This window comes from Peromyscus leucopus, chromosome 11 (genome assembly GCF_004664715.2).
Source record: "Peromyscus leucopus breed LL Stock chromosome 11, UCI_PerLeu_2.1, whole genome shotgun sequence".
In the NCBI taxonomy this organism is placed as follows: domain Eukaryota; kingdom Metazoa; phylum Chordata; class Mammalia; order Rodentia; family Cricetidae; genus Peromyscus; species Peromyscus leucopus.
Genome location: NC_051072.1, coordinates 42,767,945 through 42,795,310, shown reverse-complemented (window position 1 = coordinate 42,795,310; position 27,366 = coordinate 42,767,945). Strand labels below are relative to the sequence as shown.

The 27,366-nt window shown below is 36.7% G+C and overlaps 1 pseudogene; it reads left to right on the top strand.

The window, feature by feature from the left end:
* Window positions 1-542: 542 nt before the first annotated feature.
* LOC114702909 lies at window positions 543-25,839 on the top strand (annotated as a pseudogene).
* Window positions 25,840-27,366: the final 1,527 nt, after the last annotated feature.

Sequence of the window (27,366 nt, the reverse complement as noted above, 5' to 3'; positions counted from 1 at the left end):
CACTTTTCCTCTACACTGGTAACACCTGGACTTATAAGTAGCAATTTATTTTATTGCTCATCATAAAGTAAAATTACAGGGAAGATTGTGGCACTAAGATAGCACTGATTATATGTCAAAGAAAATGAAAGACTGAGAAACAATTTAGATGTATGTATGACTGGAAGGGAATGAGAAAGGTAATATAGCTTAGGTGACTTTTAATATCAGTAATAAAATTTGGACATAATGAAGTGACCATTTCATGCAAGCTGATTTTGAGAGTCGCATTTAATTCCTGTGGGGGGGGAGGGGTACCTGATATACTAGTAAAATACCTTCAAATGTTTGCAAAACTATCACATATAAAGGACATTAAATGTTCTCTAACAAAATGCAGCAGAAGAGATCTAAATAAAGGAGCCATGTAGTTATAGCTAGTTTTCTACTGCTATGACAAATCGGCATAACCAAGGTGACTTATAGAAGGATAGGTTTATTTGGCTTACGGTTACAATGAGATTGAACTAGAGTTCCGGTTCAAGAGCCTGTCCTGCAGGGAAATGTGGAGGCAAGCAGCAGACAGAGTGGCTGGAGAAAACCAGAGGGCTCACACCCTACACTGCCAGCAGGAAGTAAAAAGTGAAGTGGGCATGGCGCTAAAACCCCCAACCCTCCCCAGCAAGACCTCACCTTCTAAATCTACCCAAACATCACCACCAACTGGGGACAAAGTATTCAAATGCCCAAGAGGAGGTATGAGGTACCTCTCATTCAGACCAAGATAAAGAGTGTAATGGGTAATTTTCAATTACATACCATACTTCAAGGTATCCAGCAATGAAACAGTTTCTCTTCAAAAGCCTGATGGACTTCTAATGTGTAGAGATCTTAGAAACCATTATTCTCATCATTACACCAAAACGGAAGATACCAGAGAAAGAGAGCTTATAGATCCCCGTCATTAAATCCTCCATGTAAATATGGCAAAACCCATAGAGGATTGTCACACTGAATTCCCCTGAAATTCTTGTGAGAAAAATGGAAAGTAATTCCATGCTGATTAATTAAATGATGCTTATTATTAAAGTGTTAAATATATAATATTAACACACACATATATACATATATATATGTATAATCATATATCATACAAACTTTTAAAAAGTCACAAGATGAGGACTGTCAAAAAAAAAAAAAAAAAACAACCAAAGGACAAAACTCACAAAATGATTCCAAAATGAATATGAAAAAGCAAATTAAATAAAAAAACAAATTTGTAAACAGAGAAAGGCAATTTGGGTTGATGGAAGGTTTAAACAGAGATTAGGGTAAAGGAATGGGAGAAGTGAAGGGGGAAGGATGGTTAACCAAAATGAAGGATACATAAAATAAAAAGATATGAAATCTTACTATTTTGCAACCCAATTAAAAATGTAAGTTTTAAAAGCTATTTATGAGGAAGAGATTTGCATACCTAGATAACTCTACTCTTAAAGGCCAGGAGTAGCATAATGCAATCCCATGAGTTGTTGAACAGGGAGTTCTCAGGTCCCCAAGATATAGTCTCCTACCACCATTCTTTATTGTCCACAAGAACTAGTTGAAATGGCCCTATTGTTAGAAATACCATGCACCTTGGCTTCAAGATACAGAGAAATTAAGTTAGAAATGATCTGGAAGCTTCTTCCTTTCTGGCTATCTTTCATAGTACCCAAAACTATTACATGTGTTGCTGAGGGAATAAACAAATCAATGTTCTTACCCAGCCATGAAACTATGATGAACACCACCAACCTTTGAGGCAAGACATGCCTACCTAAAAATCATGGCATAACTGTTATGGGGTTAACCAACTGACCTTCTCGCTGCACAGAAGGAATCAATACATAGTACAGGAAACCTGGTCAAAATCCATGGTTGAGGTCTTTGACCCTACAGGAGAATTTAGTATTATAACAGGAGAAATTGGTGCTTTTATCTTGATAAAGTTTCACAGTTCCATATTGCCTTCTAAATATTTGTTTATATCACTTGACAAATGTTATTCCCAGAATCAATCAAGTACACTTCTCTTTGCATTGAATGTCAGTGAATTCAGAGACAATGGCTGCTTAGGATTCTGAGAGTGAGTGGCAAAGGTTGAGTGCTCAGTCCTAAACAGGGCAGTATACCACTCTCTGTATGGCTCAGGTATCACCATGGATGAGGGTGCAGAAAGAATGTAAGAGTGAGAAGACAGGGAGAAGAAAGATGAAATACTGTCTTCTGAACATGTCAGTCAATATTGTCATGCAGTTATGACTTCACAAAAATTATATCTATATGAAATTTTTATTATACACAAGTCTGCAGACTTTTCAACAGTCAATTCTGAATGTAGAGTGTCCATAGGCACTACCCCGTCTAAGAAACTCAGGTTGCTGATGGATTCAGTAATTGTTTAGAGTTGTATACCCATGAAAAGTCTATGAGTCCTCAATGAACAGTTCCAAACTCATGTTCACAGATTATCCTGATTAAATTTAGTGGGTCTAAAAAGAAATTTGAAAGGTAATGGTAAGGAAAATAATGGGCTTGAGCTCAATAAGACTGGGAGGGAGACTAGAAAGAGTGAGGGATTACTGTAAGCCTGCACTTTATACATAAAGGAAAATATAAAAAATGTGTTGGTTTTAATGGATTGGTCATCCGTAGTGCAGGCATTATGGTATTGCTTTTTTTTTGTTTTTGTTTTTTGTTTTTTCGAGACAGGGTTTCTCTGTGTAGCTTTGTGCCTTTCCTGGGACTCACTTTGTAGCCCAGGCTGGTCTCGAACTCACAGAGAACCGCCTGGCTCTGCCTCCCGAGTGCTGGGATTAAAGGCGTGCGCCACCACCGCCCGGCTTATGGTATTGCTTTAAGGGAAAGAAATGAAACGCACTTTCCCTTGGAGCAATTCAACCAAAGGCCAGTGCAGATTTGAAATCTCTACTCTGAATGCTGTGTCTTCATGGGTCTTCTCTTATTCCTTGTCTGTCTCTTATATGAGTATGAATCTGTGCTGTGTGAAGCTGTATTGTGAATCTGTCTCTGTCCCTGTGTAGGTCCCTTGTGAAAGGCTTTTGCTCTGTATTCATTGAAGAGCACAGAAAGCATCACTATTCACACTGAAATACCACTAACTGACTTTGGACTATAAGCAAGAGAAAAACACATATATTGCAGTAAGTCAACTTTTAAAAATTATTTTCAGAGTAGCTAAACCTGTCTGAACAGAACTAAACATGTTTTTAAAACAGAACTCTCAAAAGATATAAATTCCAGAGCACTAAGGCTACTAGGTTGTGTTTTATTTCCTCAAATCATATTCCAATGTTTAAGCCATGTGCATAATAGCAAACTACCCCACCTTGGTACCACGTTAATGTCAGAGAACACTGAGGTTCCTGCAGCTGTGAGGCAGCAAATCAGAGAGGATGCCATGCATAATAAGGCTAATATCCAATTTCCTCTGTCTCATCATCAGTTTCTGCTTAATGCCCCCTCATGTCTTGTACTTATAATTCACTTGCTTTCAGAGATGAAAGATTAATTAGGTCAATTTTCTGTTGTTTTTACACCTGGACAGCCCCCATTCCCTGGTTGTACATCTAACACTCTGTCGAGGAGTGCTGTGGCTAAATACACCAGCATGTCAAAAGAATGATGCCCAGACTCCAGAATTCCAGAATAGTTTAAGTAATTTTTCATGATACAAAACTAACTTCAATTTACTTCGAATACTTTCCTTTTGTCTATTTTAAAATTCTAAAGCTCATTTCAGATGTGACTCTGAATTAACTATGAATTTCTCAAATGATACTACCCCATATTATTTAGTGAAAAATATGACTATGCAATTATGATAATTACGATAATAATATGTTCTATTAACATTATTTGAACAACTGCAAATAAAATCAGCATTTTCTTCAAACTGCTAAGATTCAATGTTTATATTTTATCTAGGTTATTTTCTCCTTGGCTGACTTGCAAAAGCACAAAATAATTATTCTAGGAGACAACTTTTTTAATCATAGTTTCAAAGAAGATTATTTAAGATTTAAAACCAATGTCCTTAATCTTAAAACAGATAGCAGACATTACTGATAGCTAAAGAAGAAATGTTATTAGCCTTTGTGTGAAAAAAGTAGGACATATTTAACTGCTTTTAAAACTTTAACTGAGTCTGAATCATTACAGCTAAATTGTAGTCTATGGCAATTATGAAAAGCAAATCGCAGACTCAAGGCTGTGGAACCTTACAGTCACTTTTATCCATCATTCTGCTCATGGTTTTATGAGACTGCTCTTTTCACATTGGCTTACCTATTGCTTTAACCTTGAACATTTCTTTGGAAATAAATGACCATGCTTGAAAGACAAACATTAAAGCAAACTAAATAACAATGTGAGGTTTCACACTATTTACTAATTTTTAAAAAGAAAAGTTAATTTGCATGTGTTATACTAGTCCCTAACCTCATGTCCTCTTGGATACATGGTTTGCAATCTGGTCACTTTCATAATTTTAAGGAATTTTTAAATATATTATCTTGAAGAAGTTTGCTTAGAATATGATCCCTATATGACTCAACAATAGGATTTCATTACCACTTTCACTTGAGGTGAGAAAGGAATACACAGACAATAGAGAATAGTATTGGAACTGTTGTTTTAGAAGCATGGTATGTAGGAAATACATTTTGAGCCCAGGAGCCAAAAATCACTACCTCATTGACACATGTCATGGCTTGTTCTTATTTTTGGTGTTTTGATTTCAAAAGTTTCTGTCCACAGCATCTATTATTTTGTGACTTGAGGAAAAGAACCATGTGTACTTACTCCTCATTTGGGCCTTTGCTTATTGAGGTTCATTTTCACTCTGGTTTTGTTTTGTCTGGAATCTTCAACAGTCCTAAAGTTTACAGCTTTACTAGCTTTTTTTCCCTTGAGTTTCTTTTTGTTATTTTGGTTGGTTGTTTTTAGAAAGGGTCTCAACCATGTAGTTTAGGACAGCCTCAAAATCATGATAATATAGCCTAAAAATCCACTTAAAGATTGGACTTACAATACCTCAGAGCGTCTGTAACTGTAACCACGATTTGACAACAAGCTATGAATTGTGACATTGGCTTGCATTTTATCAAAAAATGCCAATTCTGATTTCCAGATGAAAAATATGGTACTCTCGTAACATTCAGAACTTGTATATACTTTTAAATTTTTTTTGAAAATTTTACAGACAAATAGTGTATTTTCATATTTTCTACCCCTCCATCTCTCATTCACTTCCTCCAACAATTAACTTTCCCCCTTAAATTTATGACTTCTTCTTTAATTATTATTTTTATCTGTATTGTGGTATTTGAATGTAATTGGCCCTCATAATCTCATAGGAAGTGACGGTATTAAAGATGTGGCTTTATTAGAGTGGATATGGCCTTGTTGGAGGAAGAGTGTTACTGTGAGGGCAGACTTTGAGGTTTCCTATGCTCAGGATACCACCCAGAATCTCAGTCAACTTCCATTGCCTACAAGATGTAAGATTCTCAAGTATCTTATCTGCCTGCATGCTGTTAAGCTCCCTACCATGACATAATGGACTGAACCTCCAAAACTGTAAGTGAGCCACCCCAATAAAATGGTTTTCCTTTATAAGAGTTGCCATGGTCATGGGTTCTCTTCACAGCAATAAAAACCCTAACTAAGACACGTATATACCAAGTTAATATAAATATAAGCTGCTGAATCTATTTATTGTTGCTCATATGTATATGTGTGTAGGGATGACCACTTGGGATTGGATGACCTATCAGGAGTACATCTCTAGAACAGACAGATTTTTCTTCTCTTAACAACCATTAATTGACTATAGCTCTTCATTTAGGGGTAGGGTGGTGTGAGCTTTTTTTCCATCACAAAGGCATTGTTAACTGGTGTTGTTGTTCAGGTCTTGTTAGAGCCACCATATTTTCAAAGTTTCCTGAGGGCCTCTTCCCTATCCTATCTAGAAGACAATGTCTAGAAGCAGGTATCATGGTCCTTTGCCCTCTATTCTGTGATATTATCCTGAGCCTTAGGTACAGGGATTGTGCTGTTGATGTTGTTGATTGTTGCGAACCCCACAATCAATTGTTATTTACATTCTGAGTAGTTGAGTCTTTTTGTAATAGTCTCTGTCTACTAAAATAAAGTTTCTTTAATTAAAAATGAGAGTTACACTTATCTGTAACTATAGGGATAAGTATGTATAATATAGTTAAGATTTACACTGACTGAAAAAAGTGGCCAGTAGTTTTATCTCCTCTAGGAGCTATGGTCTTATCAGCCAGGTGTAGTTTATTAGTTTTACAGTTTCAGACAAGAATTCCCTCCTATATATTGGGACTTATGTTGAATTAAAAGGCTGTTAGTTACCTCTAAGATACAGGTGCCACTATTGTATCCTTGGGACTGTCTTGCTGACTGGTGGTTCACAGGCTTTATAGATGGGGATGACTATTGGCTGTTTTTTTTCCTCTTGACAACTTGCATAGAATCTTTGGATAGTATGAGAGGCCATCCTTAGGGAGGGGACTGCCAGGTCAGATCCAGCTTGATTCCATCAAGTGTAATCAAGTGTCTGAAGTGTAGAAGTTCTTCAGAAATAGAGTATTAGCTTCAAGTAGAACTTTTATATTTTGTAGGATGGTTTTGATGATTTGTTTGTTGTGCTGGTCTTTATCTCATCATTTGATGAAAACATGTACTTTTGATTACATTCCTGGACAAAGACATGGAAGCAGAGCATGAGAGGACAATGTGATTGTTTCAATCTTAGGTATACTAAAAGTCATGTGAAACCTAAAATTTACCACCTCCATAGAAAGTACACATTTCTCCTCTCGCCTGAAGAAAATCAAGTTTGAAAAATCCCAAACATATGCTCTGCTCTGTATTAGCAATATTGATCAGTTTAGCTTGTCTGTTAACAATACAACCATTAGTTTTAAACAAAGTTAAATTCATTCTTTTGTGCAGATATAAGTGTATCTCCAGAGAAGCTAGGCTTGTAGGGAATTCTGAGTGGAGTTATGAACTCTTCTGTACTGATGTCTTAGAACCCAAGTTCCTTTCTTGCAATTTCCTTAACACAGTAAGAAATTATTTATCTATCCTACTTGATATAAAATTTGCCAGTAATTCTCTCCTGCCTGGAAAAAATGACTTGTAACATGAAAATCCAGAAGATGATTTGGTGGATCAATCTTAGATCATGATTCTTTTCAATTTCTGGATGTGAAATTCCCTGGCTAAATCTTCTGGGTATGAATTCAATTAGTATCTTGACCTTGCCTCAGTGCTCTGAAATGCATTTAACCCAGGCCACCAGCATTTAATTTACTGCTCTTATTGATCTTCAATGAACACTTTCCAGTGTGCACTTATTGAAGGTCCATTTTGTACATAGTATTCTTGGAAACACTAATTTCAGAGTGGCTGTCCTGGGATAGCACCTGGCACAGTACCATTTGTATCCAGCCAATTGACATGCAAGTACATATACTGAAATTGGGATTCTCTGGTCATAGTTGTGATAACTGATTTGGATTCCCTGCACATTTTTCAATCAACTTCATAGCAATATTACCTAAATAAAAGAATATTTAAATGAAAAAAGGATGCACAGTTCAGCTTAGAAAGAACGGGAAATCAACCAATATGAGAAACTAGACAGAGCCAATTACTGTAGAAGCCAGTTTACAACAATAGTGAATCTATTGCCACTGTTTGGTTATGCTGTGATTGGTCTTGATTATTAAACTCTTAGCCAGGGCCATATATTCACCCTGGAATAGAAGAAGAGCCATGCATCATCAGGATGCATGGAGCAAGAACTTAGAGGCCTACATGAAATGTAGATCTTTAAGAGATGGTATAGGTGGTGAAGAAGATAGATAGAGAAGATTGTATTATACTAAGGTGAAACCTTATAGAACCTTGCTTCCTCAGCAAATACAGAGATGCATAGATGACTTTTTGCATGTGCTTGTGTAACACGAATCTTAAATGGTCTTATTAATAAAAACAAACCTGGAGCAAGGTATTGGTGTGAATGCTGGAAGATCAGAGAAGCAGAACAGGCCACAGCTACCTCACCTTGCCAATTCCTCAGCTGATCCTGTTTCCTCAGACTGGAAGCCTCTGAGTACTCATCCGAATGGGTCTCAGATGAACTGTTTCTCAAAAACTTGAAGCTTAACCAGGCTAGTTCCTGGTCCTCACACCTTATATACCTTTCTGCCATCACTTCCTGGGATTAAAGGCTCTTGTTACCATGCCTGGCTGTTTTCAGTGTGGCCTTGAACTCACAGAGATCTGGATGGATCTCTGCCTCCAGAATGCTAGGATTAAAGGTGTGAGTGCCACCATTTTCTGGCCTCTGTATCTAGTGGCCGTTCTGTTCTCTGACTCCAGATAAGTTTATTAGGATGCACAATATTTTGGGGAACACAATATCACCACATTTTGTGCTAAATATCAAAAGCATGAAATGTAAGATCTACTGAATATATTGGGGAACATTGTAAGCATATGATAGTATTTGCAGCATTATCATACTTTAAATCCATTGCCACTAGGTGTTGAGATGTCATTTCAGTTTGTGGTGTGTATTTAGGGTGGATCACAGTTGCTTCCAGACCCAGTTAAGCACTGTCTAGCTTGCTAGCATGAATGTGGCTTCAAAGGATGTTCCTAACACACCAGAATGCTGACTTGAGTTACACTGGAAAAGAAGATGAAGAGACAGAGATGATACTGTGAAAAGAGGCAGAAACATGTACTTAAGGCAAAATAAAATGTAGAATACATTGATTGGCCTATGCAAACACATGGAAAAGTCTTGTAACGATGACTGGCATCAAAAAACTGTGAAAAAATTCTCCTTGAGTCAGTCAACACAGATATTCTGTCTGAACAAGAATATTTTATATATTTACAGTTACACAAGTGTAAAAACACCAGTTTTCCAAGCATTGATAAGAATTGTGTAAAAGTGTTAATTATCACTTCCAGTATGTAAAGTACAGTAACAGTCTATAAAGTGCATGTTTCTGTGTGTAGATGATTAGTATGCTTTAGGAATCCTATATGTAGATCGAATCTAAGCAAACTTGATAATCTAAATGTGACAGGCCCTGTAATTTCCTAATAAAATTTCCAGATATTTATATCATTAATTTTCTTCTGTGTCACAGGGAGTTTGTGGACAAAAGTCCTACATATATTCATCAAGCAGTCAAAGACTTTTGCATAAAAGGAATCTGATTGCAAAAGGATACATACAGTTCCAAATGAAGGAAAAGCTATTCTCAACTATATTTTCTTTTATGTGTGTGAGACAGTATTTGGTTAATTTGTGTATTAAGGGATATCCATTGTTTAATAATAGAAGAACAACTCTGTGTCATGGAATAAGAGATCTACTACAGGGCTTTAAAAAACTGCATGCATTTTAGAGGTTATAACTAAAGGTCTAAAAGTGGAACTGGAGGGATTGAGAAGACACCTGCCCTTCTAGCAAATGAACATGAAGCATGTAGAGCTGTTTGCATGAGATTTTTAAGGGGTCTGATGTGAGGCTGATGGGCAGCTACTGGGTCCTCAGGATATTGCTGCCCTCAGCTAACAATAAAGTATGTGGCATTGGTGTTGGTTTGATAAGCAGGGCCCATAGTCTTATAGACAGCTAGTTTGGAAGTAGGGAAAAGTAAAGACAAAATTTTGCCTTCTTTTCCTAACTATAGTTACCAGTTAACTGCGATGACTTCAGGGTCTGGAAGCTGATGCTTCACTTCTGCCTCCCAAACTTTCTGTCCATCCTTACTTCTCTTACAAAAGGAGGAAATATTTTCAAAACCAAATAGTATAATAAAAAAGAAAATAAATAATAAACAAAGATACAATTTGTACAGTCAAGGAAACAGCTGCATTCTAATGAATGACTAGAGAACCCTTACTTCCCAGACTTTCATCCTGGCTTGTGAGGAGGAACCACAATTTAATTATTAATAAACCTTGTTTAATAAAAGGCAGTTTCATTTTCATTATGCAAAACTCATAATATTGCACTCTAGAGAGTATCGTGAGAGAAAGCAAATTGATAAATATTCAAGTTGGAAAATGCATTTAAGACTAATTATTGAAAAAAGGTATAAATATTCTAAGACACTATGGTTTATATATGAAAGACACTTGGAGGGGTTACTCTAAAATTTACAAGAATTTTAGCATTAAAATGGTTGTTACCTCTCATACATTATCAAGTTGAAAGAAATGGTTCTAAAGTTCAATAACTAAAATTGATAATGATGGCTCATGCCTAGAATCCTAGTACTATGGAGGTTGAAACAGGATGTTTGGCATGAGTTTGTTGTCAACATAAACTATATGGTGAATTCTAGGCTACAGAGTTTGGGCTACAGTATGTAATCACATCAAGTAAAATAAATTTAAGAAACAATTAACAGTAATTTAAGAAACATTTAACTTTGCCAAAAGTTATCATTCTAATATTTTCTGCAATATGAAATTTTAACCAAAATGTAAGTTGAAAGATATAAAACAACAAAATCATTGTAGCAATATGTTAGGTAAACACATTTGTAGAAATTGTAGAAATATGTTAGATAGACATCTTAAGTACACATAAGACACATTTTTTAAAATTTTTTCTGCATAGTCATCTATACTTCCTAAGATTTCTCCTTCTCATTAAAAGCTAATCTTTATGCCTAATTTTGTATTTGTGATTTTAACATCTATTTTTTTTAAATCCAAGTATTTCTGGGAACACAAATGAGACCCTCACTGAAAGTAAAAATCAGTGTATATTTAGAATATCTGTTATGTTCATGTTGTCTACACAAACAGATTTAATAGGTCTTCAGTTCCTCTTTTCTTTTGCTTACATAATCGCACCACTGAGTGACTTTTGCCTGCAGTACCGTTCACACCCTATAGTAGCTCCAGTTTTTATGGCTACAACAAGAATACCCCACAAAGGCAATAAAGGATGGCTGCTTGGTGGTCCAGTCCATCACGACAGAGAAGACATGCTGACAGGTGCATGAAACAGCTGGCTACGTCCTTTCCATAATGAGAAAACGGAGAGCCACGAATGCTGGCGCTCAGCTTACATTCTCCTTGTATACAGTCTAAGACCCCAGCCACTGGAGCTGCCCTCCTCAGACCTGCAATGAGCCTTCCCACCTCAGCACCATCTACAATGTGCTTTAAGAAATGCTCAAGATGGTCCCACAGTGATAGTAGATCCTATTAAGCTGACACCATTAACCATCTCAGTATATACATGTATGATATATAGTTAAGTTTTTCTCTTTTCTTATTTTTGAGATTATAATAAAATTACATATCTGCTTTCCCTTTCCTCCAACTTCACCATTACTTCCCAATACTTCTTCAAATTCATGGCCTATTTTTCATTAATTGTTATTGCATGTGTATATATGTATATATGTGTATATATATATGGAATATATATTCTTAAATATAATCTTCTCAGTTCACATAATGTTACTTGTTATTATGTTACACATATCCTTTTCAAACACACACATTCACAAGACATGTAGAGGTACATTTTCTTCACATCTGATTTGTCTGGAAATGTAGAAAAATAGGTTGTATGATGGTAGCTATGAGATAATCCCTATGTAATCTCATGATGTGTCTCATTTTCAAGTCTGAGATTCTTTTTGTGTGTGTATTTTTATTTCTTTTTTTGAGATTATGTTATGATACATCATTCTGTACTTTCTTCCCTCCCTCCAAATTCTCCTGTATATACCTCTTCTTGCTCTCTTTTAAATCAATGGCCTATTTTTCTCAGTAATTGCTGTTTTACACACACACACACACACACACACACACACACACACACATGCACAATGTATGTATTCCTAAATATGTAAACATGACATGCCCAGTCATATTAGAGATGACAAAGAATGGGTTTAGCCTGTTAATTTCTAATGCAAAAAAAAAAGTCAAAGAGAGAAAAGTAGAAAATAAATATATGACACGGAGATGAAGGAAGTGTGGATGGTAAACAGAGCTCGATGACATTAGAAACCTGAAAAGCAAGGGAATCTCCAGTGTCACAGGCTGTTTGACAAGTGTTTGCAATCTGTGTAACAATCAGATAACTGCTTTGAAGAGCTGGAGTAGAATGCTTAACTGACATGCACAAGACTCTGGACTGGATCTACAGTAAAACAAACAATGACAATAAAAAGATAGATAACTTATTTTTTCATGCTATAGATCCTAAATGATAAAAGAAATAAATTTCAAGTGAATGTGGTGGTTTAATTATTTGCTAACAAAGGAAATTACTATGTTCAGGAGATAAAATCAAGAAGGTATAAAGCTACAATAATAAATGATGTTAGTTATCTTAGCTGTTAGTCTTGGTCTCAGGATCTCTAACTTTAGGGATTCATGTAAGAAAGCAATTATAAAAATGTGGAAAATACTTCAATACTCAAACCAAAGGCTGAGGAGCCCCCGACTGGATCAGGCCTTCTGAATAGGTGAGACAGTTGATTGGCTTGATCTGTTTGGGAGGCACCTAGGCAGTGGTACCAGGTCCTGTGCTCATTGTATGAATTAGCTGTTTGAAACCTGGGGTTTATGCAGGGACGTTTGGCTCAATCTGGGAGGAGGGGACTGGATCTGCCTTGACTGAGTCTGCCAGGTTGATCTCAGTCCTTGGGGGAGGCTTTGCCCTTGAGGAGGTGGAAATGGGGGGTGGGCTGGGGGGAAGGGGAGGGGGTAGGAAGGGGGAGAACAAGGGAATCTGTGGCTGTTATGTAGAACTGAATGGTATTGTAAAATAAAATAAAAGGAAAAAAACCATAAAAACATCATCTGTGAGATGGAAAACTAATGCCCCAAGTAAGAATATTATGAGTGAGAATGGCCCCCATAGCTCATGTATTTAAGTGCTTTGTAACCAATTGGAACTGTTTGGGAAGGATTAGGAAGTTAGCCTTGTTGAAGAAAGTATGGGTCACTGGAAGTGGACTTTGAGATTCCCAGTCAGCTCTCTGCCTCCCACATGCAGATCAAAATGTGAGCTCTCAGTTTCTGTTACAGCACTATTCCTAGCTGTAGCCATTCTGCCTACCATTATGGTCATTGACGCACCCACTGAAACTGCAAGACCCAAGTAAAATTGCATGCTAGCAAGAAAATATGGTTATAAATCTATGTGACCACAGCAAACGTAACTGAGGAAAAAAATAAAATAAAATAATGTTAAGAATATAAGAAGATGAGAGAAGTTAATATAAAAGTTTTCAAAATCTTCAGATTTGAAGAAAAACAAAATTAGAAGTCAAAAATACAACAAATGATACAACAAAGGAAGAGAGAAAATAATGACATTTGTGTTCTACAAATATCAGACTTGCACCTCTGTGTCCATAACACATTTAAGGGATTTGATCAAGTGCTTATATTTTGCTGATTTCCAGATATGATTTTTCTTAATATGCAGTTTTATTTCACCCATTCTGAAGTCCCAGATTTATTACTACAGAGTCTTGTGGATGTCACTGCTGTGAGCAGGAGATCTGTTTTTCTCTCTATCAGTCCTAAAAATAACCTTTTATTCTGTCTATTTTGAAAATTTGTACCTTTATCAATACTATTTTCTAATTTTATCATACAGATGTTGAGAGCTTTCATTTTGAATTTTCATTCTCAAATTTGTTATTGTATTTTTAGCAGTTCTGGAGAACTGTGAAAATTGAGCGTGGTTCTTCTATATATTTTTCTCAACAGTTTCAGAATTATCTTTCAGAGAGCTCCAATTATTATTTTACAAGCATTCTTATCTTTTTATTTCATTGTGTTTTATTTATTTCTATATTCTAGTTGATTAATTTTTTTGTAACTTGTTTAATTTGCTGATTAAACATCCCTATGCATAGGGAAATATATACTGAGAGCATATCCTCCAGGAGTCACAACTTCAACTGAAAGACGCTTTATCTCATATGTGACTTTTACCATTATGATTCTAGTAAAATGCAGTCACTGGCCTGGCAACAGTCTATGCATATTCCTACAGAGTGATACTTCTGGGCATTGAAGATTGCCATTATTTTACCAATAATTTATATTAAATATATCACATATATTTGTATTTTATACTTTATTTTTATAAATCTCCATATATTCTATTTTGAATATGAAATTATATTTTATTTTCTAGGTTTACTACTGAATATATATATTACTATATTGAGTAACATTAAATATATATGTGTGCATATATGTGTGCCTATGTGTGTATTTATATGTAGCTGAAAGTTTTCCTGTGTCCTGCCTGGCCCGCAGTCAGGACAAATCTCTCTCACCTGCTAGTCCTGCAGCTGCTTGGACCCAAATAAACACACAGAGGCTTATATTGTTTTTAACCTATGGCCATGGCAAGCTTCTTCCTAGGTAGCTCTTATATCTTAAATTAACCCATTTATATTAATCTATAAGCTGCCATGTGCCCATGGCTTACCAGTCTGCTGGCATGTTGTTCCTTCAGTGGCAGCTGGTGTTTGCTCTGCCTCTTCTTTCTCTTTCTGTCCATCTGTTTGGATTTTCCTCCTGCCTCTAAGCTGCCTTGCCTTAGGCCAAACAGTTTTATTTATCAATAAATCAGAACAATGTATTTTCACAGCATCCAGAAAGACATTCCACAGCATTTATATGTGTATATTTATGTTTATATATAGGTGTGTATATATATATATATATGTATGTATATATATATATATGTGTGTGTGTGTGTGTGTGTGTATACATATGTAATAGTATGAGACTACAGTAGGGAATTTTTCCAAGTATATAATCTATTCTATTACTTTTTGGTTTATAATTTTGCATGATGACAGAGATCTTCAGTCTTGACTATGGTTTCATAACATTTACAAGAAAACCAGAAATATTGCAAAAATCTAGGGAAAAGAAGGCTGACATGACATTTAAAACATTCATTTACTTCATAACATGTCTTTTGAGATAAAATGGGTATTTCTCATATTATGAAATTCATCCTCTTAAAGTGTTTAGTGGCTTTATTATATTCACAGAATTCTTTTACAAAAGTAGCTAACTTTAGGGCACTTTGTCTACCACATATAAACAGTTGACAGTTACTGTCAATTTCTTCAAAGTCCCTGGCTATCATTTATCGCCTTCCTGATTCTATAAATTTGCCCATTAATGGCATTTAATGTAAATGACACATACAGCATTCAGTCATTTTTGATGTCTTCTTTCACCTAGCATGCCTGTACATTACTGCATGTTTAAACACATTAGTACTTTACTTATTTATTATTATTATTTTATTATTTAGTCTTTTTATGATGTGGTAAGCTGATTAATATTTCCCACTAAGATGTCCATACTCTATATCCTAGAACCTGTGAATGTGCCTTTAAGAGAATAGTTTGGATATTCTGCATATGGGGTCTCAGAAGGAAATAGACACAAAATAGACAGTATAATGCTTAATGAACAGCTAAATTAGGTGTTTTGTAAGCATAGAGAAAGAAGAGGCAGAGCAAACACCAGCTGCCAATGAAGGAACAACATGCCAGCAGACTGGTAAGCCATGGCCACATGGCAGCTTATAGATTAATATAAATGGGTTAATTTAAGATATAAGAGCTACCTAGGAAGAAGCTTGCCATGGCCATAGTTTAAAAACAATATAAGCCTCTGTGTGTTTATTTGGGTCCTACTATTATGGCCCATGAAATTTTGCTTAAAGCATTCAGCTGCTTTTCTAATCAAAACTCCCAAAGTCTACATTCCTCCAAACAAAAACATGGTCTAGCCTGTCAAAACAATACACCAGTCACTGGTATCAGGGTTTCTATTGCTATGAAGACATACTTTGGCAACTCTTATAAAGGAAAACTTTTAATTGCTGATGGCTTACAGTTCAGAGGTTTAGTCCATTGTCATTATGGCGGGAAGAATGACAGCATGCATGTAGACATGGTGCTGGAGAAGGAACCAAGATTTCTATATTTTCATTGGCAGGTAGCAGAAGAGAATAATCTACTGGTCCTGGCTTGAGCATCTCAAACCTTAAAGCCCAACCCTCAGTGACACACTTCCTCCTACTCCAACAAGGTCATCCCTCCTAATAGTAAAACTCCCTGTGAGCCTATGGGGGTCATTTTCATTCAAACAACCACACCAACCAATAACTGATCTAAGTCCCACTCAACAAGGATGGAACCCATATCCAACACTGTTTGGGTAATCAAGAACATGAGACTAGATAGCCTAAGGACCCAGGGCAAAATCAAATAACAGTGGTTAAAAAAAAATGAAAGAAAGAAAATTGTAATGATAAGATGACTCTCCATGATACACTGCTATACTCATAGATCAATGCCTTGTTCAGCCATCATCAGAGAGGCTTCCTCCTGCAGCAGATGAAAACAAACATAGATACTCCCAGCCAGACATTATGCAGAGAGTAAGAGATCTTACAACATTCAGCCCTAAATGGGATGTCTCCATCAAATCTTTCCACTCAGGGCTCAGGGAACCCCACTGAAAAATAGGCAGAAAGTCTGTAAAAGACAGAGGGGATGGAATACACCAAGAAAACAAGGCCCTCAAAATCAACATAAGCAATGCTCATATGAATTTAGAGACAATGGTAGCATGCACAGGGCCCGCATGGGTCTATACCAGTTCCTCTGTGTTTATATTATGCTTTCCAGTTCAGTGTTTTTATGGGATTCCTAAGGATGTAAACAAGTGGGTCTCTGACTCTTGTGCCTTCTCTTGGGCTATTATGTTTTATTTTGTTATATTTTTTTTAAACAGTAAGTGAATGAAATGCAGCTCAGGCTTTCTAGCCCCTGCCCTCGAGAGGACTCCAGCAACATCTCCACACCAACCTCTGGTGCATGGCTGTTGGGCACTACCTTGATCTCATTGTGATGAGGAAGCATGGTCCTGCCTATTGCCATGTCAGACTGAGCAGGACAAGGAGACACACACTCAGGCCTGGGACAGTCTGTCCTGGACTCTGAGAAGAAAACATGGGCCCACCTAGCACCTTGTAGCACCAGGAAGACAGGCACTATTATGGTGAACACATGTGTGATGTGGTGTGGTATGTGGACAGAGGCATAGCTGAGGAGAAAGAAGTGAGGAGTGGGCTGAGATGGGTGGCACTCAGAGCCATGGTGATGTCTGGGCATGGGGTGTGCCAGCGCCCATGTCTGAGTTCATGGCTCTGCTGAAGCCATGGTCTCTGTTGATGTCCTTGGATCCTGATACTACCGAAGGCAGAGAGGACAGGGCTGTACAGAGCTGGCCCTGCCCCTCACTGTCTGCAATACTAGGAATACTGGTTCTGACCCTCACTGGCTGAAGCACTCAGGAGAAAGGGTCCTCATCTGTCATATGGTGGTAGGGTTGGGGTAGAGATGCCTTCCCTTCCCTTACCACCTATGGCAGGTGGGAGAGCTGGTTTTGCCCCTCACAAGCAGCAGCACTTAGGAGACCGGTCCCTGTGCTTCACATGGGCCACACAGCAGAGTTGGCCCTGATGGTCCAGGTATGGGAGAGTCCACCATAGGGGCGTGAAAGCAGGGGAACTGGCCTCGCCCCTTGCTCATTGCTACAAGGATGAACTAGCCAGGGCAATGCTGGAGAGTTTACCCTGGAGGTAAGGATGGCAGAGAGCTAGCCAGCTGACTAACCCTGCAAGGACCCAGGCCCAGAACCAGGGTTATCTGTTAGATCACCCGAACATCCACTCCATCTATGATCTACAGAAGCATGTGAAGGGGCCAGTCCTGCAGACCCAAAACTGCAGGATCTCTATGCACAGGGCAACAACAGGATATCCAAGAGTCCTAGTGAGGGCCTAGTATTATTATGAGAAATCCTCGTGAGTCTGTTTAAGGGGGTAACAAGGATTATTAAAGTAATAAAGGGGAAAATATACTCATGAATGTAGAACCAGATGAAAAGCTGTGGTCCATTCTGCTTGGGAGTGGATGGATCCAGGCATGTGAATCCACCCCAAGAAGAAGAGGAAGAAGAGGGTCCCAACCACCAACTCCCCGTTTTAAGTGATCATGTACACAGATCAGAAACCATGCCCTAAGGCTTATACCTCAAAGCTAATTGATGGGATAAATTCTCACTACACAGTATTGATAGTGTAGCAGAATCCAGACACCTTGAATGAGACCAAGAGCCCTTTGTGATGAACATGTGCAAGTAAAAGTGTATGGACAAAAGGGTTTACTGTGTGACTCACTGTGTCACACTATGGCAACCTTTCATGACAAGATTTTTCCTTTCCTTTTCTTTTTTTTCTCTTAAGTTTTATTTTACTTTGAGGGGGGGGTGTTGCAAGGGAAGAGGACAGGTATGAAGGAATGGGGAAATGATTTGAGATCAAGATGCATGGTGTAAAATATACAAAAATAATAAAAAGAAAGTTAGAAAACAGTGAGTGAATATATAAATGAATGGATGGATGGATGGATGGATGGATGGATGGATGGATGGATGAATGAAAACCTAGTCACCAGGGTAAAGGTTAACAACTCAACTGTCATTTACACCTGCTGAGAGAGGGGAAATCAGTTTTCTCAATGAAATGATATTGAGAATATCACCTACTCCAGGGAAGGCCTCATGTTCAGTGATTGACTAATAAATAATGGGCTCCACAGCTTTATGTGTGTTTTTATTTGGTTACAGTTTGTTTTTGTTTGTTCGGTTGGTTGACTGTTTTGGTCATTTGTGGGGAGATTGTTGTATTTTGTTCTCTTGTTTTTCTTGTACTGAGTTTTTGGTTTGATTTTTGAGTAAGCATTTAAAATTGGATCCATAGGGAGGAAGAAGGGAGCTGGATAGACTTGGGTGAGGGGATGAATATGATTAAAATGTATTTAAATTTAAAAATTATTTTAAATAATAAAAAGATAATAGTAAAGAAGAATATGAATTTTTTTCATAGAATATATTCTGGTATGGTTTCTGCTGTCCCTTTTCTGCCCAGTTCCTCCCCTGTAGCAGGAATCTTTAAAGTTCTTATTAATAAAATCAAACCCGGAGCCAGGTATTGGGGTCAATGCTGGTAGATCAGAGAGACAGAACAAGCCACAGCTATCTCACCTTGCCAGTTCCTCAGCTGGCCCTGTTTCCTCAGACTGGAAGCCTCTGAGTCCTCATCCGGAATGGGTCTCAGCTGAACTACTGCTCAAAAGCCTGAAGCTTAACCAGCCACATGCTTAACCAGCCAAATTCTTCTAGTTTCTCGCCCTCACGCCTTATATATCTTCCTGCTTTCTACCACCACTCCCTGGGATTAAAGGCTGGCTTTCTGGGATTAAAGGCGTGTCACCATGCTTGGCTATTTCCAATGTGGCCTTGAACTCACAGAGATCCAGAGGGATTTCTATCTCTGGAATGCTAGGATTAAAGGTGTGAGTGCCACCATTTTCTAGCCTTTGTATCTAGTGGCTGTCTGTTCTCTGACCCCAGATAAATTTATTAGAATACACAATACCACCACACTCCCCCTTCCAGCTCCTCTCCATCTCCCAGTTCCTCCCCACCTCCCAACTCCTCCCTACCTCCCAGTTCATACTCACCTCCCAGATCCTCCCCAACTCTCAGTTCCCCCTCACCTCCCAGCTCCTACCCTTCCCAACTCCCCCCTACCTCCCAGAAAACAAACATGCATCTAAAAAAATAATAATAAGGTAAAACAGAAACAAACATATAAGAATAGGACAAAACAGACAAACAAACAAACAATAAAAGGAGTAAAAGAAAAAGCTTAAGAAATACAATTATAGATGCAGAGAAATACATATTTGCACACACAGGAATCCTATAAAAACACAAAACTGGAAGCCATAATATATACACAGAGCACTTGCACTTGTAAGGCTAAAAAAATGCCTGTCACAACATTACAAGACAATGAACCTCCAAAGATGACTCTGAGTTTATTTAGTGCTGGCCATCTACTGCTGGACATAGAGCCTACCCTTAAGAATGATTTGTTTCTCCCTTGGAGAAAACTTATTTTTTTATTTGCAAGTGGTTATCAATTGCAATATCAATTGAACATAGTTTCTTGAGTCTACTTCTTTTTTGAGCTCTAGGACCCTATCTGAAAACACCAAAATATAAAAAGCTGATTATTGGTAGAAATATCAATATGAGAAGCAATGCTGAAGATGGTTTAAATTAATAAATGAGTAAATGGCACATATAGCTTTAATATAATAAAAGACAACAATTACAATCTTTCCAATAGATCTAGAACAAGCAACTGACAAACTTCCATATCATTGCATGAATAAAAACTTAAAAAACAAAAGCAAAACCAAGAATCCACCTAGATATAGAATGAATGTACTAAAACATATTAAAGACCATGTATTAGTTATATTTTGTTTTTCTGATAAAATATCATAACAAGAGGCAACTTAAGTAAGAGTTTATTTTGGCTTATGGCTCCAGGGAGCTAGATGTCCATAAGGACGAGGAGGGCATGAGCACAGGAAGCTGAGAGGCCACATCTCAACTCTACCCAGAAGGCAGACAGCATGGACTGGAAGTAGATGGGGCTATAAACTCCTGAAGCCCATTCACCACCTCTTTGTTATCCAAGTTCTATATCCTCCCAAACATAGCCACTAACTAGAGACCAATATTCAAATACATTAGCCTACAAGGGACATTTCTTATTCAAACAACAGGCTACACAGGACAAGCCCAAGTTATTACCAAGCAGGAAGGAGATTTAAGCTTTTCATCTAACAATTGGAGCAAGACAAGTGTAGCAACTCTTACTAGACAAGTGGTCTGAATGAAATGTATGAATGGAATTTCAACATAGCAATGCAAACAAGCCTCCTCAGAAGCTTCAAACTCATTTGCTCTGATGTTTGTTAGCTCCTCAGTAGCTAACAGCATACTGATGCTGCTCCATTTAAAGTCACCATGGAGGGAGAGAATAATATTCATTTGAACATGTTAAAATTCTACAAAATTCAGTTTTTGCCAGAATCAGACTTTACTTAAAAAAAGAAAAGCAAACAACAACAACAACAAAAACAACTCCTCAGAAGGCCTTTGCTATTTCTAAAATCCTGGAAAAAAAATATGGCCTCGTAAAAAGAATTTGGCAATGTTTCTTCTGTTTCTATTTTATGGACTAATTTGAAGAATATTAGTATTATTGCTTCTTTGCAAGTCTGGTAGAATTCTGTGCTAAAATCATCTGGCCCTGGTCTTGTTTGGGTTGGGAGACTTTTAATGACTGCTTCTGTTTCCTTAGGAGTTATAGGTCTATTTAATTTGTTTATCTGATCTTGATTTAATTTTGGTATGTGGTATTTATCAAGAAATTTGCCCAATTGTTTTCAATTTTCCAATTTAGTGGAGTACAAGTTTTTGAAGAATGACCTAATGATTCTCTAAATTTCCACAGTATGTTTTGCTATGTACCCCTTTTCATTTCTGATTTTGTTAATTTGGCTATTCCCTCTCTGCCTTTTAGTTTTGATAAGGGTTTTTCTATCTTGTTGACTTTCTCAAAGAACCAACTCTTGTTTCATTGATTCTTTGCATTGTTCTGTTTCTATTTTATTGATTTCTGCCCTTAGTTTGATTATTTCCTGCCGACTACTCCTCTTGGGTGTGTTTGCTTCTTTCAGTTCTAGAGCTTTCAGGTGTGCTGTTAAGTTGCTGGTATGAGATTTCTCCAAATTCTTTAGTCAGGCAATTAGAGCCATGAATTTTCCTCTTAGCACCACTTTCTTTGTGTCCCATAAGTTTGATTATGTTGTGCATTCATTTTCATTGAATTGTAGGAAGTCTTTAATTTCTTTCTTTGTTTCTTTCTTGACCCTTAGTTTAACTTCCACTTGATAGGCCATGTTTCATTGATATTCATGGGAGGCCCGCCTCTTTCTGAACAGAAATGGAGGAGGAGTGGATTGGCAGGAGCAAAGGGGAGGTGGGGGGAGGGAATGGGAAGAGAGGAGGGAGGGGAAACTGGGGTTGAGATGTAAAATAAATAAATAAATAAATAAATAATTTTAAGTTTGTTTTTAAAAAAATTAATGGCAACAAAAGGAGAGAAAGCAAAATTATTAAAAATCACTGTTCTACTAAAAAGAATTGATTTGGTTTTAACATTCTCGCCAGCATTCTCATTGTTTTCAGGGAGGTAAATCTTCAGAGGCTTTATACCTCATTACTCCAGAAGTGATGCTGTGAAAAATCATTTGCTTTAATATAAAGATGTAAAGTAAACCATTTGCTTTAATGGTTCATCTGGGTTAACCTTACTTTTTTACTTGTCTTCTTTTCAGTGTTTCCAAGTGGTTCCTTTTCATATCATTGAGACATGTCCTTCTAACCTGAAATGCCGGAAAACTGCTTTTCCTGATGAGAAACTGGATGAGGAAGTCTTTATAAAGTAGCACACTGTGCAATGAGATTATAACATGTTCTACCTGGCACATACTTTATATTGTTGTTATGTGTACCCACAAGTTTTGAAAAACTTCCTGTTATATCAACTGCATTATATTGCCATAATGAAAAAGCAAAACTTAAAAAGGGCCCAAGAGGGACTCCATATTGACTTGATTTACAACAGACATTTTCTAGTAGCTTCTAATTAATTTCATTTTAATCAAGAAAACCCAGAAAAAATTGAAAGAAATATTTTACAATTGATTAAGGCTGTTGTACACATTTGGGAATGTACAATATAACTGTCATATAATATGTTAACTTTCCTAATTGTAATATATAAATTTAATGGTTACATGGTTTGATGGATCATTTTTTGCAAATCTGCTGTATATTTTAAAGACTTGAACATTTGTAGACTAGAAACTATTATAATCAATTTGACAAGTTTAAGAATATAGAAAAATAAGATTTTATCATAAAAATTTAAATTTGAAAAAATTTAGAAACCACAGAATTTCAGACTTCTTAATAGACAAATAAAATGTGTGATATACAAAACGTTTTATATATATATATACAAAAGGCTCTCATAAACATTAAGCTTTGATGTCATGAATGCTATAATTTAAAATAAATCACAGTTTACCTATAAAACCATTAAAAAGAAGCCTTAAAAGTTTTTCCTGTACTTGCAAAATATTTGCAAAATTCCCAGACTGACTACATATATAACCTATATTTACAGTCAATTCACACTCCTATGGTTCTGTGACAATTTAATTCCATCTACCTGGGACCCCAGTTTTATGCTCCAAGGCCTGAAAGTCTGCTTATTTTTACCACACCAGTTTCCTTAATATCCTATTTGTTTTTTATTCCTTTTCTTTTTTTTTTTTTTCTATCCAGGTGTCAATCAAAGACTTCCTCCCCTTACTTCACCTGTTGTACAAATGGAACCACTGATACACTTCTGAGATCCCTTTGATAGGCTCACTGTAGAGGTCTCCCAGCTGACATATCCAATGACTACACAGCAGTAAGCAGCAAGATCAGTCATTGTCCAAATTTCCTGACAACATAGAGTCACCTCTTCAGGGAGCAGATGAGAGAAGGAGATTAAAACTGGTCAGAGAGTTTAATGGTATGGACCTCAATTCATGTCTTTGGTCAGGAGCCAGAATGCCCTTGTCCCTGTTGTTTGGGTAGAGGCCAGAAATGCCAGAGTATTTGGAGCCTCTGCTCCTTTGTCCGGTTGCTCAATGATTTAAGGACTTCAACTCTGGAGGGGAAATGCTGTAAAAATTAACAGCCTTGGTGGACATCGAGAATGGACCCTGCCCCCTTGTTTAACTTTGGACTGTAACACTAGAAAAGGAAGATTTTCCATAGGCTTTGTGTAGAACCACTGAGACACAGCTACTTCTTCTCGATTAAAATTATAGAATCCGAGTTCTATCTCTTGCCCTGGGTGGAGAAATGAAGTTCTAAATTACCTCAACAATTATATGTTATTTTCCCTTTTTAAGAGTTAACTCAGCTGAGTCTGGTGTGTGTGTGTGTGTGTGTGTGTGTGTGTGTGTGTGTGTGTGTATAAAAGAGAGAGAGAGAGAGAGAGAGAGAGAGAGAGAGAGAGAGAGAGAAGAGAGAGAGAGAGAGATAGATCTGGGCAAATTTCATACCTTAATTTTTTTTCAGGAGTACTTTATAACCATGTCATATATATGGTTGCACATATGCATGTATTCAAGCTTCTGGAAAAAAATAGGTACTATAGTAATATAGTCAACTCAATACTGAAGTCTTGCCTTTGTATTTTCTTACCAAGCAATCAAACCTAAGGTAATAACTGAATTAGCAATCATCACAGACACCAAAAACATCACATGTTACATACACACACACACATACATACACACACAGACACACACACACACATACACATTTCCAAGTAGACATGTATTTCTAAATGTTTGGATTCCATTTGTCATTATATTTCAATTGTAGGTTGTGACCTACTTGTGGGTCACAAAACCAAGTTATTATATTTCTGTAATTTTATATGAGATGGAAATTATAATAGGATAAATTATATCATAACATACCAAAGGAACTCATAAAATATATTAAAGTTTTGAGTATAAGAATAAGAAAATATATTCATAGGTATATTACGATCAATGTAAAATAAATTTCTTTTTGTGGTAAATAAAATTTTAAAAATATTAATATACTCACTCAATTGAATGCATTTTTGGTTGTATTTTGCTAATTGAATAAAATTGAAAAATATGAATGTGAAATCTTTTAAGATTCTAAATAAAAATTAGTGAGTGGAGCTTAGTACTTAGTAGATTTTTAATAAATTAATATACTGGATACTGAGTCTGAAATAAACTGTTAGTTAGAGTCTGAAATAAACTGATGATGTCAAATTATTTATTTGGAAATATTAGTTTAAAATATAGCATGTTTTTGAGTTTTGCATATGGATAATTCTATTTGAAGAAATGCACTAGGTAACTATTGAGTGGGTAAGAGAGATTGGAATTCATTGAGCTATTTCCAAGATGTTTTTAAATATATCTCACTCATTTCTGGTTTTCCATGATTGAACAGCCACAAGCAGCAAAGTCTCTTGGGAAAAACTGAGGTGGTACAGGAAATTGCCCACATAGGCCAATGTAAGCAGCACAGTTTCTTGAAATGGTGGAGTTGAGGACCACCCTAAAGATGGACACTATGCCCCTCAGAAGGACAAACGCTTCTTGGGCAACACTAGGCTTAATTCTACTACTAGTCCCATGTTCTCGGTGTGCATACTGGGGGACCAGCAACACTGTGATGAAGCCAAGGCTGTGGATGGATTTTGAGGTGCTGAAGAAGCTTAATAAGAACAAGAAGTTGTTCAAAAAGCTGACCGAGAAGTATGATGCCATTTTGGCCTCCGAGTCTCTGATCAAGCAGAACCGGTGTATCCTAAGCCTAGGCCTAAAGAAGGCTGGCAAGTTCCTGTCCCTGTTGACACACAGTAAAAACATGGTGTCAAGAATCAATGAGGTGAACTCCATGATCAAGTTGCAGATGAAGAAGGTGCTGTGTCTGGCTGTTGCTGTCAGCCACATGAGGATGACTAGTGATGAGTTGATCTACAACACCCACCTGGCTGTCAATTTCTTAGTGTTCTTGCTCAAGAAGATCTGGCAAAATATCTGGGCTTTGTACATCAAGAACACCACCAATAAGCCCAGTGCCTGGGCTAGGATGCCCCAGTAAACTTTAGTGCTACAAATAAGACAGATAGATAAAGAGATAGCTAGATGATAGATAGATAGATAGATAGATAGATAGATAGATAGATAGATAGATAGATAGATAGATAACACATAATAATACAACATTTGTAGGTCTCTTTAAACCTTGAGTCTCTCCACTGGAAAACAATAATATGGCATATGAGTACATTGCCTTATTCATCGTTTTTTTCCTGCTTCTCATTTGATTAATGTATCAACACCATCTTTGGTTCAGAAGACAGAGTACTATGTATGAGGAGACACTTTGGTCTTTGTAGAACTTTTGCAATGAGAAAAATGAAATAATAAATATAATAATGAATCTTAAGTAATCAAATTCTAGGAAGAAGTTTAGAAGAATATAATGATAAAGTGTTAAAAAAAAGTGGATATAATGAAGGATATTTTTCTCTTCTAGAATATCTTTGTAGAAGCAACATCTGCTTGAGCTCTGAAAAATAAGAGACAACTCTTTCAAAGGTCCTGGATTAAGTCAGAAGATATTAAGAACTCTGCAAAGAAATGAGTTTGTCAGGACCCAAGATGAGGATGAAGAAATTGGAACTAATTATGTGAAGATAAGCAATGAAAGAAGAGATTTGATAAGAAGCAGGGTGACAAGTCAGCCAGCTTATCGTAAACTAATATGATGTGTGCAGAATTTTATTGTGGTCCATTGGGTAGCTATTGAACCATTAGAACAAAAGAAATAAAATCATAATTCAATGACTTAAATAAATACTAATGCAATACTCAAAAATTAGTCTGGCAAAGATAAAGGTAGAACCCAGAGAAACATGTAGATGTTGTTTCATTGTATATTTTCTTTCTTTGTTTTTGTTATGATGGCAGATAAGCCAGCTTAAATGATGTTTTTTTTTTCACATTTCATCCACTAATGTGCTGACTCTCTTTCAATCAGGTGTATACATTTTTACTAATGTCTCACAGACATGTTCTTGATATCACTGCAATATCCCAATCACCTGGACTTATTCCAGGCATATAGTCAACAATAAGCAAATATCTTCGGATGAATAAACCAATGAATGCTATAAAACAGATGGAAAACAATTTTATTTTTTGTCACTGAGCAGAATTTCTGCACAGTGACTTCCGGGTTCTGCTTCATGAAGAGCCAATAATGCTGACCTGGTTGTACAGTTTCCTTGTCCTTTCTGTTCTCCTGAACATGGCTGGAAACTTGCATGTTCCCCACATATTGTTTAACTTTAGTTCATTACCTCATCTTTCCTTATTTCCTTTCTACATTTTTCCTTCATGAAAATTAGATGGCTTTAACTATTTTTCAAATCTTACCAGTTGTTAACTCATGAAATTATTCACATTAAAAGCAGTCAGCTGGTGGATGAGGTTTTTGTAACACTACTCAAACTCAATTACTGAGCATCTATCTACCTTTGTCCCCAAGTGCCCTCCATGTACCTGATAAGATCTTTTTCAAAACGAATCCCCTGCTGCTATCAGAATGACTTAGTACATTGAG